Genomic DNA, 17898 nt, shown 5'->3' with positions numbered 1-17898 from the left:
GCCTGGGAATGCATACAACTCAGGGCCCGCTCCCTGGAGAGCAACCTGGAGCCTGAGCAGTGTAGACGGGGAAAGCATTCACGCCGTGAGCGGGGGCAAACCCAGTGTGGCCGGAAGGCAGCGAGTGCTCCCCACACACGCCAGTGACATTTGTCTGCAGCGCCCCTCCCTCCCCGCAGCACGACTGAACAAGCGAACCTAAACAAGAGACCACCTCCTCCCACTTGTTTCAGGGCGGAAATTAGACACTGAAGAGACCTGCAAACATAAGCCAAATAAACAAAGGGGACCGCTTCAGAAGTGACAGGTGCAACAGATCAAATCCCTGTAGTTAACACTGGCTGCAGTGGAAGGGGCCTATAGCTATCGAGATGTGTAAGCTGGAACAAGGAGCTATCTGAAACTGAACCGAACCCACACTACCTGCAACAGCTCCAGAGAAATTCCTAGATATACTTTTACTATTATTATTTTTTTATTAAAAAAGTTTTTTTTCTTTCTTTTAAAGTCATTACTCCTTAATTTTCATTTTTATCACCCACTATAACCTTGCAAAAAAAAAAGACCCTATTTTTAGAGCAAACTTCATATATATTTCTTAAATTTGTTGAGGTTTTTTTCTTAATATTGTATTTTTAAGAGTCTAACCTCTACTCTAGAATTTTAATCTTTGATTTTCAGTATTTGATATCAATTTTGGGCATTTAAGAATCCAACCTCCAGTACCCATTTTTACTCAGGAGTGTGATTACTGGTTTGATCACTCTCTCACCATTTTGACTCTCCTTTTTCTCCCCCAGATCACCTCTATTTCCTCCCTCCCCCTTCTCTCTTCAATTCAATTCTGTGAATCTCTGTGGGTGTTCTGGGCTATGGAGAACACTTAGGGAACAGAGTACTGTGTAGATTTGTCTCTCTCCTCTTGAATCCCCCCTTTTCCCCTCCTGCTCACCTCTATCTGCTCCCTCCCTCTCCTCTTCGTCATGTATGTCTCTCCGCATGTCTCTCACTGTGGAGAATCTTTTCACCATTAACCTAGAAGTTTTATTATCAGTGTTGTATGGATGGAGAAATCTTAAGGCTAATGGAAGAATAAGACTGAAATCCAGAGGCAGGAGGCTTAAGTCCAAAACCTGAGAACACCAGAAAACTCCTGACTATAGGAAACATTAATTAATAAGAGATCATCCAAAAGCCTCCATACCTACACTGAAACCAACCACCACCCAAGAGCCAGTAAGTTCCAGAGCAAGACATACCATGCAAATTCTCCAGCAACACAGGAACATAGCCCTGAGCATCAAAATACAGGCTGCCCAGAGCCACACAAATCCATAGACCCATCTCAAAACTCACTACTGGGTGCTCCATTGCACTCCAGAGAGAAGAAATCCAGCTCCCCCCACCAGAACATCGACGCAAGCTTCCCTAACCAGTACCTCAACAAGCCAATCGTCCAACCCCACCCACAGGAAGAAACCTCCACAATAAAAAGGAACCACAGACTACCAGAATAGAGAAAGGCCACCCCAAACACAGCAATCTAAATAAGCTGAAAATGCAGAGAAATACCCAGCAGGTAAATGAACATGAAAAATCCCCACCAAGCCAAACAAAAGAGGAGGAGATAGGGAATCTACCTGAAAAAGAATTTAGAAAAATTATAATAAAAATGATCCAAAATCTTGAAAACAAAATGGAGTTACAGATAAATAGCCTGGAGACAAGTATTGAGAAGATGCAAGAAATGTTTAATAAAGACCTAGAAGAAATAAAACAGAGTCAATTAAAAATGTATAATGTAATAAATGAGTTAAAAAAAAAAAAAACTGTGGAGGGAACCAACAGTAGAATAACGGAGGCAGAAGATAGGATAAGTGAGGTAGAAGATAAAATGGTGGAAATAAATGAAGCAGAGAGGAACAAAGAAAGAAGAATCAAAAGAAATGAGGACAACCTCAGGGACCTCTAGGACAATGTGAAACGCCTCAACGTTCTAATCATAGGAGTCCCAGAAGAAGACAAAAAGAAAGGCCATGAGAAAATACATGAGATAATAGCTGAAAACTTCCCCCAAATGGGGAAGGAAATAGTCACACAAGTCCAAGAAACCCAGAGAGTCCCAAACAGGATAAACCCAAGGCAAAACACCCCAAAACATATATTAATCAAATTAACAAAGATCAAACACAAGGAACAAATATTGAAAGCAGCAAGGGAGAAACAACAAATAACACACAAGGGGATTCACATAAGGATAACCGCTGACCTTTCAATAGATACTCTTCAGGCCAGAAGGGAATGGCAGGACATACTTAAAGTAATGAAAGAGAATAATCTACAACCCAGATTACTGTACCAGCAAGGATCTCATTCAGACATGAAGGAGAATTCATAAGCTTTACAGACAAGCAAAACCTGAGAGAATTCAGCACCACCAAACCAGCTCTCCAACAAATGTGAAAGGATCTTCTCTAGACAGGAAATACAGAAAGCTTGTATGAATGTGAACCCAAAACAACAAAGCAAATGGCAACGGGACTATTCTTATCAATAATTACCTTAAATGTAAATGGGTTGAATGCCCCAACCAAAAGACAAAGACTGGCTGAATGGAAACAAACGCAAGACCCCTATATATGCTGTCTACAGGAGACCACCTCAAAACAAGGGACACATACAGACTGAAAGTGGAGGGCTGGAAAAAAATATTTCACGCAAACATAGACCAAAAGAAAGCAGGAGTCGCAATACTCATATCAGACAGATTAGACTTTCAAATAAAGACTGTGAAAAGAGACAAAGAAGGACACTACATAATGATCAAGGGATCAATCCAAGAAGAAGATAGAGCAATTATAAATATATATGCACCCAACATAGGAGCACTGCAATATATAAGGCAAACGCTAATGAGTATGAAAGGGGAGCTTAACAATAACACAATAATAGTGGGAGACTTTAATACTCCACTCACACCTATGGATAGATCAACTAAACATAAAATTAACAAGGAAACACAAACTTTAAATGACACAATGGACCAGCTAGACATAATTGATATGTATAGGACATTTCACCCCAAAACAATCAATTTCACCTTTTTCTCAAGTGCACATAGAACCTTCTCCAGAATAGATCACATCCTGGGCCATAAATCTAGCCTTGGTAAATTCAAAAAAATTGAAATCATTCCAGTCATCTTTTCTGACCACAATGCAGTAAGATTAGTTCTCAATTACAGGGAAAAAAACTATTAATAACTCAAATATATGGAGGCTAAATAATACGCTTCTGAATAACCAGCAAATCATAGAAGAAATCAAAAAGAAAATCAAAATATGCACATAAACGAATGAAAATGAAAACACAACAGCCCAAAACATATGGGACACTGTAAAAGCAGTGCTAAGGGGAAGGTTCACAGCAATACAGCCTTACCTCAAGGAACAAGAAAAAAGTCAAATAAATAACCTAAATCTACACGTAAAGCAACTACAGAAGGAAGAAATGAAGAACCCCAGTGTTAGTAGCAGGAAAGAACTCTTCAAAATTAGGGCAGAAATAAATGCAAAAGAAACAAAGAGACCATAGCAAAAATCAACAAAGCTAAAAGCTGGTTTTTTGAAAAGATAAATAAAAATGACAAACCGTTAGCCAGACTCATCAAGAAACAAAGGGAGAAAAACCAAATCAACAAAATTAGAAATGAAAACGGAGAGATCACAACAGGCAACACTGAAATATAAAGGATCATAAGAGACTACTACCAGCAGCTATATGCCAATAAAATGGACAACTTGGAAGAAATGGACAAATTCTTAGAAAAGTATAACTTTCCAAAACTGAACCAGGAAGAAATATAAGATCTTAACAGGCCCAAAACAAGCACAGAAATCGGAACTTTAATCAGAAATCTTCCAGCAAACAAAAGCCCAGGACCAGATGGCTTCACAGCTGAATGCTACCAAAAATTTAGAGAAGAGCTAACAACAGTTAGAATTGGACATGGAACAACAGACTGGTTCCAAGTAGGAAAAGGAGTTCATCAAGGCTGTATATTGACACCCTGCTTATTTAACTTATATGCAGAGTACATCAGGAGAAACGCTGGGCTGGAAGAAGCACAAGCTGGAATCAAGATTGCCGGGAGAAATATCAGTAACCTCAGATATGCAGACGACACCACCCTTATGGCAGAAAGTGAAGATGAGCTAAAAAGCCTCTTGATGAAAGTGAAAGAGGAGAGTGAAAAAGTTGACTTAAAGCTTAACATTCTGAAAAGTAAGATCATGGCATCTGGTGCCATCACCTCATGGGAAATAGATGGGGAGACAGTGAAAACCGTCTCAGACTTTATTTGTGGGGGCTCCAAAATCACTGCAGATGGTTGTTGCAGCCATGAAATGAAAAGACGCTTACTCCTTGGAAGGAAAGTTATGACCAACCTAGATAGCATATTAAAAAGCAGAGACATTACTTTGTCAACAAAGGTCCGTCTGGTAAAGACTATGGTTTTTTCAGTGGTCATGTATGGATGTGAGAGTTGGACTGTGAAGAAAGCTGGCTGCCGAAAAATTGACATTTTTGAACTGTGGTGTTGGTGAAGACTCTTGAGAGTCCCTTGGACTTAAAGGAGATCCAACCAGTCCATCCTGAAGGATATAAGTCCTGAGTGTTCATTGGAAGGCTTGATGCTGAAGCTGAAACTCCAAAACTTTGGCCACCTCATGCAAAGAGTTGACTCGTTGGAAAAGACCCTGATGCTGGGAGGGACTGGGGGCAGGAGGAGAAGGGGATGACAGAGGATGAGATGGCTGGATGGCATCACTGACTCGATGGGCATGAGTTTGAGTAAACTCCGGAAGTCTGTGATGGACAAGGGGCTTCGCGTGCTGCGGTTCATGGGGTTGCAAAGAGTCAGACACGACTGAGCAACTGAACTGAACTGACTGAAGACCTATCTTACTCAAACTCTTTCAGAAAATTGCAGAAGAAGGTAAACTTCCAAACTCATTCTATGAGGCCACCATCACCCTAATACCAGAACAAGACAAAGATACCACAAAAAAGAAAACTACAGGCCAATATCACTGATGAACATAGATGCAAAAATCCTTAACAAAATTTTAGCAGACAGAATCCAACAACATATTAAAAAAATCATACATCATGACCAAGTGGGCTTTATCTCAGGGATGCAAGGATTCTTCAATATCCACAAATCAATCAACATAATAACCACATTAACAAATTGAAAAATAAAATCCATATGATCATCTCAATAGATGCAGAGAAATCCTTTGACAAAATGCAGCATCTATTTATGATAAAAAAAAAAAAAAACCTCCAGAAAGCAGGAATAGAAGGAACATACCTCAACATAATAAAAGCTATATACAACAGACCCACAGCAAACATTATCTTCAATGGTGAAAAATTGAAAGAATTCCCCCCAAAGTCAGGAACAAGACAAGGGTGCCCACTCTCACCGCAACTATTCAACATAGTTTTGGAAGTTTTGGCCACAGCAATCAGATCAGAAAAAGAAATAAAAGGAATCCAGATTGGAAAAGAAGTAAAACTCTCACTGTTTGCAAATGACATGATACTCTACATAGAAAGCCCTAAAGACTCCACCAGAAATTACTAGAGCTAAACAATGAATATAGTAAAGTTGCATGATATGAAATCAACACACAGAAATCCCTTGCATTCCTATACATTAACAATGAGAAAACAGAAAGAGAAATTAAGGAAATAACTCCATTCACCTTTGCAATGAAAAGAATAAAATACTTAGGAATAGATCTACCTAAAGAAACAAAAGACCTATATATAGAAAACTATAAAATACTGGTGAAGGAAATCAAACAGGACACAAATAGATGGAGAAATATACCATGTTTATGGATTGGAAGGATCAATATAGTGAAAATGAGTATACTACCCAAGCAATCTATAGATTCAATGCAATCCCTACCAAGCTACCAATGGTATCAAAATACCAAGGGTATTTTTCAAAGAACTAGAGCAAATAATTTCACAATTTGTATGGAAATATAAAAAAAAAGCTCGAATAGCCAAAGCAATCTTGAGAAAGAAGAATGGAACTGGAGGAATCAACCTGCCTGACTTCAGGCTATACTACAAAGCCACAGTCATCAAGACAGTATGGTACTGGCAAAAGACAGACATATAGATCAATGGAACGACATAGAGAGCCCAGAGATAAATCCACACACCTATGGACACCTTATCTTTGACAAAGGAGGCAAGAATATACAATGGAGAAAAGACAATCTCTTTAACAAGTGGTGCTGGGAATACTGGTCAACTACTTGTAAAAGAATGAAACTAGAACATTTTCTAACACCATACACAAAAATAAACTCAAAATGGATTAAAGATCTAAACGTAAGACCAGAAACTATAAAACTCCTAAAGGAAAACATAGGCAAAACACTTTTCGACATAAATCACAGCAGGATCTTCCATGACCCAGCTCCCAAAATACGGGAAATAAAAACAAAAACAAACAAATGGGACCTAATTAAACTTAAAAGCTTTTGCACAACAAAGGAAACTATAGGCAAGGTGAAAAGACAGCCTTCAGAATGGGAGAAAATAATAGCAAACGAAGCAACAGACCAAGAATTAATCTCAAAAATATACAAGCAACTCCTGTAGCTCAATTCCAGAAAAATAAACGACCCAATCAAAAAATGGGCCAAAGAGCTAAACATACATTTCTCCAAAAAAGACAAACAGATGGCTACCAAACACATGAAAAGATGATCAACATCACTCATTATCAGGGAAATGCAAATCAAAACCACAATGAGGTATCATTTCACAGCAGTCAGGATTGCTGCTCTCCAAAAGCCCACAGGCAATAAATGCTGGAGAGAGTGTGGGGGAAAGGCAACCCTCTTACACTGTTGGTGGGAATGCAAACTAGTACAGCCACCATGGAGAACAGTGTGGAGAATCCTTAAAAAACTGGAAATAGAACTGCCATATGAACCAGCAATTCCACTCTTGGGTATACACACCGAGGAAACCAGAACTGAAAGAGACACATGTACCCCAATGTTCACTGCAGCACTGTTTATAATAGCCACGACATGGAAGCAACCTAGATGTCCATTGGCAGACGAATGGATAAGAAAACTGTGGTACATATATACAACATTACTCAGCCATTGAAAAGGATACATTTGAGTCACTTCTAATGAGGTGGATGAAACTAGAGCCTATTATACAGAGTGAAGTAAGCCAGAAAGAAAAACACCAATACAGTATACTAACGCATATATATGGAATTTAGAAAGATGGTAACGATAACCCTGTATGCGGGACAGCAGAAGAAACAGAGATGTATAGAACAGTCTTTTGGACTCTGTGGGAGAGGGCAAGGGTGGGATGATTTGGGAGAATGGCATTTAAACATGTCTATTATCATATGTGAAATGGATCGCCAGTCCAGGTTCGATGCATGAGACAGGGCACTCAAAGCCAGTGCACTGGGATGGCCCTGAGGGATGGGATGGGGAGTGAGGTGGGAGGGGGTACAGGATGGGGAACACATTTACACCCAGGGCAGATTCATGTCAATGTATGGCAAAACCAATACAATATTGTACAGTAATTAGCCTCCAATTAAAATAAATAAATTTATATTTTTTAAAAAAGAAAGAAAACAGGACTGAATTAACGTTAAAAGTGTTTGTACAGCAAAGGAACCCTAAATGAAAGAGAAAGACAGTCTTCAGAATGGGGAAAAAAACATTTGCAAACAAAGACGTCCACAAGCAATAAAGAAGATGGGGTACATAGACACGATGAACCATCACTCAGCCATAACAAGCAGGAAAGAATGCCCTGGGAGGCCTCAGGGAAGAAACTAGACATGATCATAGTGAGGTGAGGGGGATAGGGAGGGATATTAACATAAGATATCACTTGTAGCTGGGATCTAAAAATGGATACAGATGAACTTCTTTACCAAAGAGAAACAGTCTCACAGACTCAGAAAAGAATCAATGATCCCCAGGAAAAAACAAAAACTTTGGGAAACTTCAGTTCAGTCGCTCAGTCGTGTCCGAATCTTTGCGACCCCATGAACCGCAGCATGCCAGGCCTCGCTGTCCATCACCAACTCCTGGAGCTTATGCAAACTCAGGTACAATGAGTCAGTGATGCCATCCCGCCATCTCATCCTCTGTCGTCCCCTTCTCCTCCTGCCCTCAATCTTTCCCAGCATCAGGGTCTTTTCCAATGAGTCAGCTCTTTGCATGAGGTGGCCAAAGTATTGGAGTTTCAGTTTCAGCATCAGTCCTTCCAATGAACACTCAGGACTGATTTCCTTTAGGATGGACTGGATGGATCTTCTTTCAGTCCAAGGGACTCTCAAGAGTTTTCTCCAACACCACAGTTCAAAGGCATCAATTCTTCGGTCCTCAGCTTCCTTTATAGTCCAACTCTCACATCCATACATGACCACTGGAAAAATCATAGCCTTGACTTTGTTGACAAAGTAATGTCTCTGATTTTAATATGCTGTCTAGGTTGGTCATAACTTTCCTTCCAAGGAGGAAGCGTCTTTTAATTTCATGGCAGCAATCACCATCTGCAGTGATTTTGGAGCCCAGAAAAATAAAGTCAGCCACTGTTTCCACTGTTTCCCCATCTATTTGCCATGAAGTGATGGGACCGGATGTGGGACAGGGAGTAATAAAATGATTCAGTCTAACATAGGGAGGCTAATATTATTTAAAGAAAAAAAAAAAAAAAAAGTGCCCACCAGGACCCACTGAGTAACACAGGAATCCTATTCAACACTCTGCAGCATCCTATACCAGAGAAGAACATGGAAGGGAAGATATATACATCTACGCACAAGTGAATCAAGTTGCTGTCGATCCAAAAAAAAGAAGAAAACACCCACAACCTTGTCATTCAACTACATACTGCAATTCAAATTGGGGAACAAAGTACAAAACAGGAATCAGAAAGGCTGACTCTTGCCCTCAGGCCACGGTGACCCAGATGGTGTCACATCCCTGGAACCTGAGCTGGAGGGACTCAAGCTGGAGGGAACCCAAGACTGGAGGGGCTCAATGCAGAGGAGCTGGGAGCATGTGGCAGGAAATCTGGCCCCACGATGGACCTGGGGTGCCTCCTGCCCTCTGCATGAGCCCCCAATCTCCAGATGCAGGTGGAACCTCCTGCAGAGAAACCAAGCCTACATCACCCAAGAATTGGTGGAACCTCTGGGCTGGAACAGGTTTGCAAGGTCCCCTGGCCAGTCTATGTCCCCTAGGCTGGGGTTCCTACCTCCAGCCTCCATCCTTAGGGTGACCCCGCCTACAGATGACAGCACCCTCTGCAGAGTGGTGTTCCAAAAACCTGGGATGTATCCTGCAGACACTGGGGAAGGGGGAAGGAGAAGAGGTTCAAGCCTGGGGTGTTTCTTCTGGCACAGTCCACTCTAGCTGACAATCCCTGAACAGAGTTTTCCATGAGACTCAATGCCTGTGGACCAGAGTGGGGCAGGAAGCAATGCTGTTTCCTTAGGGCCGTCTTCCAGAAAAACGACTTTAAACTTAGTGCTGTTGGGCCCTTCGTATTCACAAGGCCTGCGGGAGAGTAAATGACCTCTCCTGTCCAGTCATGTCCTGGGGTAAATCATCAGACATGAATTCAAACAGGGCCAACTTTCAAGAACATAGTTTCAAGAAGTAAACTGTAGTCACTCTGTACAGTATCGAAAAGTACCAGAAAAATTCCTGCAGCTGACTATGTAGTTCAGTCACTCATCATGTCCTACTCTATGCAATCCCGTGGACTGCAGCACACCACTGTGTACTAAATCCACGCAAATCAAAGCTGCCATGAAAAATCCCCTCCCACAGGTCAGCATGGCACCGTCTAAAACATCTACAGAGAATACGGGCTGCAGACGGTGGAGGCAAAAAGGAACTCTCCTACACTCTTGGTGGGGGTGTAAATGGCTGCAGGAACTATCAAAACCAGGAAGGAGGTTCCTTATCAGGTAAACATCCAGAAACCACATGGCCCTAACCTCAATCCCACGTTTGTGCTCCAATCCAGAAAAAATCAGAATTTACAGTTACCCATGAACACTTGTCTTCAGGGCAGCTCGACTGACAATGGCCAAGCTAGAATGGTTGCTGGCCAAAATCTTGGCTTTCTCTTCCCAGGGAAGCCAAATAAAAATTACAGAGACAGAGTCTGAAGGAAATACCAAGGTGGCTTTTATTCTCAAGCCAGCAGAGAGGGGAACACAGGAGGGTCATGCCTCAAGAACTGTGCCCCACACCCCGCCCATGAGGAGTCTAGGGGCTTACATAAGGCAAGGACTCACGGTCAGGAGACAGTGATGAGGAACAAAGGCGACAGGACCTCGCTTTCTTCCTCATGCATTTTTTCAAAGACAGTCATAGACTGAAGTCAATAACCCAGGAACGGACTCTGGCAGTTCGATGACTCTGCGGCCTTCTTTCTAATATGTAAGTACAAGGGGAACGGTGTTGTAAAGCATAAACACCAGACAGAGGATGTATTTAGCATACAGTCCAAGGAAAAAATGTTTACTGTAGCTCCTGCAGAATTAGGGGGCAGAAAAGCAAATTTAGTTACAGACATTCAGAGATATGAGCAGTTAAAAGTAAAAAAAAAAAAAAAAAAAAACTAGGAATGTTCACACCAGCTCACTGTTTTATCTCCTTTATTCTCAAAAAAGGGAAAAATTAAAAAGCTCACCCTCTCTTTTTTTTTCCTTTGCATGCATTCTCAGTCACTTCAGTCGTGTCCAGCCCTTTGTGACCCCATGGACTGCAGCCCGCCAGAATCCATGGGATTCTCCAGGCAAGAACACTGGAGGGGGTTGCCATGCCCTCCTCCAGGGGATCTTCCCAATCAGGGATTGAATCCACGCCTCCTGCATTGGCAGGCAGATTCTCTACCAGCTAAGCCAGCAGGGAAGCCCTTTTTTTCCTTCCCCTGCAACAAATTCAACCAGGATATCCATCGACAGGAAATTGCAGACAGAGTGGTGCCCCTGTACCCGGCAATGCTACCCAGCCCTGAATCAGAGCCGAATAATGCCAGTGACAACAGCGTGGGTGGAAAGAGTGACTACCATACTAAGGAAAGGAAGGCCGGCAGAGAAAGACAAGTGTCAGAAGGTATCACTGACAGCTATCTTCTTACAATTAACGCAAATGTAGGCTACTACGCAGTAGAAACAGACTCACAAACTTAGAAAACCAACTTATGATTATTAAAATATAAAGTTAGGGATGTGCGATAAATGAAGAGTTTGCAAGGAACAGACATCAATATACATCAAACAGAAAATCGGGAAAAAAAAAACTGCTGAATAGCAAAGGGCAGCCTCCTGGAGACACTGGAATCCTCTATCTGGGGAAAAGGAATCCAAGAAAGAATTGACAGGCGTCGGTGTATCACTGAAGCAAGCTCCTCCACGCGTGACAGTATCGGGAATCAAGCCTACTTGGAAATAAAACAAGGGATGCACAGAAACGGACCAGTGAAGTTTGAAGCAAAAACAATGCTCCCACCTCGTGGTCATTTTTTGTAACAGCAACTCTGAAAGCTGTGTGCAGTTCAGTCCTGTCCTCAGTCGTGTCCGACTCTTTGCGACCCCACAGACTGGAGCGCTCCAGGCTTCCCCGTCCATCACCGACTCCCGAAGTCTGCCCAAACTCAGCTCCACCGAATCGATGATGCCATCCAACCATCTCATCCTCTGTCGTCCCCTTCTGTCCCTCCTTCAGTCATTCCAGGCACTTGATATTCACAAGGGCCCTGGGGTTGTAAGTAAACTACTGCCCTCCAGAAGCTGACCCCCAGGGAGGGTCAACAAACAAGAATTCTAAACTTAGCAGACGGTCACAGAGCCAAGTTCAACAGTTACCTTTAACTCACACCCTTAAAGGAAAAAAATCACATGCAATGACGGCAACACCGCTAAATATTAGGGAAGTGCCTGCCAACCCTTAACGAGGTGTCAGCTCAGGCCGGTCAGAAGGGCCACTGGCAAGCCCTTTACCAACATCAAGCGCTGCAGACGCTTGGAGAAAAGGGAACCCTCCTACTCTGATGCTGGGAATGGAAGTTGGAGACAGCCCCTCGGAAGACCAGTGTGTGGGTTCCTCGAACAATGAAAACGAGAATGAGATCAGAATGTTCCCCAACAACATACACAAAAATACAAGATCTAAATGGGAAGATGGAGACTGTGACATTCTTGAGGACAATATACACAGGACACACTTTGACGTTCATCACAGGAAATTCTTCTGGGCTCCAGATCTTAGAATGATGAAACATCAATCCAAAGTAACAAAACAGGACCTAATCTACCTGAAACATTTGCACAGAAGAGGAAACTCTCAACAAAAGAAAAAGACAACTCACAGAATGAGAAAATACATTTGCAATCAAACATTCCCACAAGGAATTTGTGTCCAAAACATAGAAAGAGTTTGTGCAGCTCAATGTCAAAAAAACAAAACAAGCAACCTGAGAAATAAAAGGGCCCAAGATAGAAACAGATATGTCTTCCAAGAAGGCATAGAGATTCCCATGAGGCACATAACAAGATGCTCATCATCTCTATTAGAGACAGGACCATCAGAAGTCCCTGTGGCGGGACGATCCCCTGGAGGAGGAAATAGCAACCCGCTCCAGTATTCTTGCCTGGAGAACCCCATGGACAGAGGAGCCTCGTGGGCTGCAGTCCATGGGGTCACAGAGAGTCAGACACGGCTGAAGCAACTTAGCACACACTTAGCAATCAGAAGCCCGATTTGGTATAATGCCACCAACAGCATCATGAATGGACAGACATCTTCATACTAAGCGCAGGTCAGAGAGAGAAAGACAAACGTCATGAGATATCATTGAGAATTATACCGCAGTGAGTGAGGTGAAGTCACTCAGTCATGTCCGACTCTTTGCGATCCCATAGACTGTAGCCCACCAGGCTTCTCCATCCATGGGATTTTCCAGGCAAGAATACTGTAGTGGTTGCCATGTCCTTCTCCAGGAGATCTTCCCAACCCAGGGATTGAACCTGGGTCTCCCGCATTGCAGGCAGACGCTTTACCATCTGAGCCACCTAATGCAAATGAAGTATTTCACCAAGTTAGAAACACTCACAAACTGAGAAAACCAACTTAAGATTATCGAAAAGATGTTATGGATGAGGGATAAATTAAGCGTTTGCTAATAACATGTGCCTATTGGGGGGTGCTTAGTCACTCAGTCGTGTCCGACTCTGAGACAGCATGGACTGTAGCCCGCCAGGCTCCTCTGTCCAGGGGGGTTTCCAGGCAAGAACACTGGGGTGGGCTGTCATTCCCTCCTCCAGAGGATCTTCCTGACCCAGGGATCGAAACCGCGTCTCTTGCATCTTCTGCATTGGCAGGCAGGCGGATCCTGGAAGTGTTGGCCAGAGGCTTCTGTCACCGGGATCAGAGCCCGCCAAAACGGCGGCTCTACGAACTCCGGGAGAGCTGGCGGAGGAGCAGCAGCTGCTGCAGGAACTTCACCTGGCCCTGGATCGGGCATTAAGGCGGCCTCTGGTCCTGGTGGAGCCCTGGGAGGCAGCCGTGTCATTATCCAACATGGGGGAGGGGTCAGGTCATCCCCGTCAAAATCCTATAGAATTCCCTTTTTTATCATCAGTCAATTTTTGTGCCCTTAATATTTTTCCCTTTCCCTTCTGGATACAGAACCTTGTCCAAGTAGGAAGGTCTCAAGCTAACCCTAGCCGTGAGTCAATAGATGGATATTGATCCATGTGTCCTGGCTCTCCTGTGGCTACTGTATAGATTGCTTCCACTATTTTTGAGTTCATGATGTTCTCTCGTGGCCATCCTGCTCCCATAGGGGTCCATTCGACCTCACAGAGTATGTGGAGGCAGTTAGGCGTCATCTTCACCCCATAGTCTCCTCCTAATCCCTTCTTTAAAATTTTCACTCCAATACAGTTTCCTTAGATTCACTTCGCCCCATCTTGCTTACCTTCTCAGGCCTTCTTGTACTTTTCCTTTTCGTTCTGTCTACAAAGTTCTCAGTACCCTATGTACTTCTCATATTTCCACTCAGTGACACTTAAATTGCCATTCTGCCTCCTTCCTAATTGGGGTGAGAAGAGCCTTACCTGCCAGACCCCAGCGGGAAAAGGGGGATCGGCGTGTCTTCACCTGCCGGTCAGCATAGCTGAACCAGAACATCACATGGTCCAAGACTGTTTCTCCCTCAAAGTCCATTCTGCCTTGGTGGGCTTGATCAGGTGCGAATGAAAACACAGATGGGTTAAATATCCCATGTCCCAGGCCATCTCCGGAAAAGCCAATTCATACTCACTTCTGTATCCCCCTCCTTCTAGCCTAACAATTCCAAGGGATCAAGAATTTGACAGCAGACAGGACACCTCCTGGGGGAGGGCAGATTACGAGCATACAAGGACCAGTTTCCTATCCTAAAAATCCCCTGGTGATCGCTTGATAATAATTATTCTGGAGACGGCGTGGACACACCTCCTAAATGACCATCACAAATTTCCTTCCCAAACCCCAGAACGCTCGTCTACCTGTGTACCAAGCAATCGCCGCCTGCCTATTCCAGGCTCCTGTGGGTCCCCGCTCCTTCTAGTCCCTCCCAGGGGGGTGATCAGACCCCTCTTCCACCCTGCCTGGTGGGTTCCTCCTCACCTGAGCGCTCAGTTCCCCTGCTGCAGTCCACTACCTGCTGATATGAAAGGTCTGGGCGTTGAGACGCAGAATCCTTCCAGAGGGGTGAGGCACCTTCCCCCCTCTAAGAGATTCAACTTACAAAGCCTTGGGGTGGCCTCAAATGAGACCTGTCTCCTCAAAGTGAGGAGCTTCCCGGCCAATGCACCAAATGTTATAGCCACGCTTTCCGGGAAACAAACTCACTCAGAAGGACAATGCAGATAGTGGAGTGCAGTTCCTCTTAGCCAAGGGCCCCGACCAGCATTTCTGAAAATCTTTTATACCCCATGTGTACGTGTCCAAACCCACCATCCCAATCCCTTGATGCTTACAAAGGAAGGGTAAATACAGTCACAATAACCCCATCATTCACGTGTTATGTGTTCAAACAGTCAGTAATCAATAAGCCCGCGGTTACATTCCAACCAGTTAATAACCGATAAGCCTGTGCTTGCATTCTGATAGATAGTGTCCGGAGGCAGTGGTGATTAGTGTCTGTTTTCTCTTAGGTGATGTGTAACCTGGATGTGATCTTCAAGGTTCCCCTGTCCAGAGGGAGTCTTATCCTTCCATTGTCGTTCCCACAGGCACTAAGCAGAGAGTTCAGAGTCCACGGGAGAGCTGGCCGAGCACGATCAGCACAGACAGGCCTGAGATGGAGTCCAGGCCCTATGAATTCCTTCTTCATCGTCTCTGACCCTGGAATGAATTCATCTCCTTCTCAGACTAAGAATTCCAGCGTCTTATTGTTCAGCAACAACCTTTCAGCACTTTAATTCCTCAGTCGCTGATATTATTACCAAGATAAACTTGTCCTCATGGGTGTGGGAGATGAAGTGGATCCATTGTGATTGCTCTCTGGTCAAATGACTCTAGCAATTTTAATTATGTTCTATATCCACAATATTTATATTTACATCCATCGAAGTCTACTTCTCAGATCTTTATGTACACCAAACAATAGATACCTGGTGAGTTCAGATTATATTAAACACTCCTTCCATGACTTTTCCAATGTCAATTGAATCAGAACAAGGTGAAGCAGGGAGAAGAGTTGAAATTGTAAATGATCTCTAAGGACCCTAACAAAAATAAACATTAGACAGAAATCCTAACCATTACTGGTCTATACAAAAGAATCACAATGTGTCTTTTTCATGAAACTGCAACAATTGACTAATTAGAGTTGCAGCAAGTTGGAGTTATGCTTGATTTGAGTTGAAGCAGTTTGGATGTGGGCATATGAGGATATATAGGATGATACATACCTAAGGAGGTAGCAACTATGAATCCAAACATTTATAAGGTAACTTTTGTAAACAAAGATGAAACATTTAACTTGTTTTCACTATCTCACCCTTCCAGACTTTGCCATCAGCTACTGACCCCCTGTGGACTTGTTGGTTTAGTGCCCTCAGATTAAAACTAGTCACATGCATCTTGCTTAGCTGTGTTCTCTTTGTTTGAAATTGTTTATGTTTCTCTCTCCTAGTATGCTCTTATAAGTGCCACTATCTGTATCATTTATTCTGTCTATAAGCTGGTCTCCTTCATTGTCCACTGTGTAATGCTCCTCCGTGTATACAGATATTTACATGTCGATGTATATAGATATCTATGCCTATATGTATCTAAAATAGATATTTATATCTGTATATACATAGATAGTTATGTCTGTATCTACATACATATTTATATGCCTATGTATATAGATATTTATGTCTCTATGAAGCTAGGTATTTATACATCTATGTACCTAGAATGTATATTTCTATGCATATAGACATTTATATATCTATGTACCTAGACATTTATATCTCTATCTGGAAATTTACATATCTATGTACCTAGATATTTACATTTATGTACACTTATGTATATACAAATAGATGTCTAACCAGTATAACAGGGCCTGTAGAAAAGGGAATGCTCCTGCAAAAAGACCTGACTCGGCAACTGAACAACAACAAAATAGAAAATACATTCGGTTCACCCGCCACCAACAACACAAGGTATATCAATGTTACTACAATATGAAATAAAGGTTACTTTAAAAAAAATGAAGCTTAGGAGGACTTAACTGCAGCCCAGTGGTTAAGATCCTGTGCTTCAGATGCAGGGGGCGAGCGTTCAACACTTGGTCGGGGAACTAAAAACCCCACATGCAACATGAATCTGCCAGTAAACTAAAAAAAATTATTAAAATAAATAAATAAGAATGTTCAGAAAAAACACACAAGCTTTTGGGTGTTTCTTCAGCTACATTCCATATTGAATTACAGTCTTGAGTTAAAACTTGAAATTTTTCACATTCAAGGCAATCAAAACTGAGCATGAAGAAATCCTGACGCCTTGTGGCCATTCCCTGCAATAGCAACCTTAAAACTTATGCTTATGAGAACATTTCATGCAAAGATGAGCTCAGTAAAGGACATCAGTGGTATGGACCTAACAGAAGCAGAAGATATTAAGAAGGGGTGGCAAGAAAACACAGAAGAACTGAACAAAAAAGGTCTTCATGGACCACATAGACATGATGGTGTGATCACTCATCTAGAGCCAGACATCCTGGAATGTGAAGTCAAGTTGGCCTTAGGAGACATCACTACAAACAAAGCTAGCAGAGGTGATGGAATTCCACTTGAGCTATTTCAGATCCTAAAAGATGATGCTTTGAAAGTGCTGCACTCAATCTGTCAGCAAATTTAGAATACTCAGCAGTGGTCACAGGACAGGAAAAGGTCAGTTTTCATTCCAATCCCAAAGAAAGGCAATGCCAAAGAATGCTCAAACTACAGCACAATTGCACTCATCTCATACACTAGCAAAATAATGTCAAAAATTCTCCAAGCCAGGCTTCAGCAAGATGTGAACTGTGAACTTCCAGATCTTCAAGCTGGTTTTAGAAAGGCAGAGAAACCAGAGATCAAATTGCCAACAGCCACTGGATCATCGAAAAAGCAAGAGAGTTCCAGAAAAAATATCTATTTCTGCTTTATAGAGTATGCCAAATCCTTTGACTGTGTGGGTCACAATAAACTGTGGAAAGTTCCCAAAAGATAGGAATACCAGACCACCTGACCTGCCTCTTGAGAAATCTGTATGC

The sequence above is a fragment of the Muntiacus reevesi genome, chromosome 2 (genome assembly GCF_963930625.1).
Source record: "Muntiacus reevesi chromosome 2, mMunRee1.1, whole genome shotgun sequence".
Lineage (NCBI taxonomy): Eukaryota > Metazoa > Chordata > Mammalia > Artiodactyla > Cervidae > Muntiacus > Muntiacus reevesi.
Note: the sequence above shows the minus strand (reverse complement) of the source record.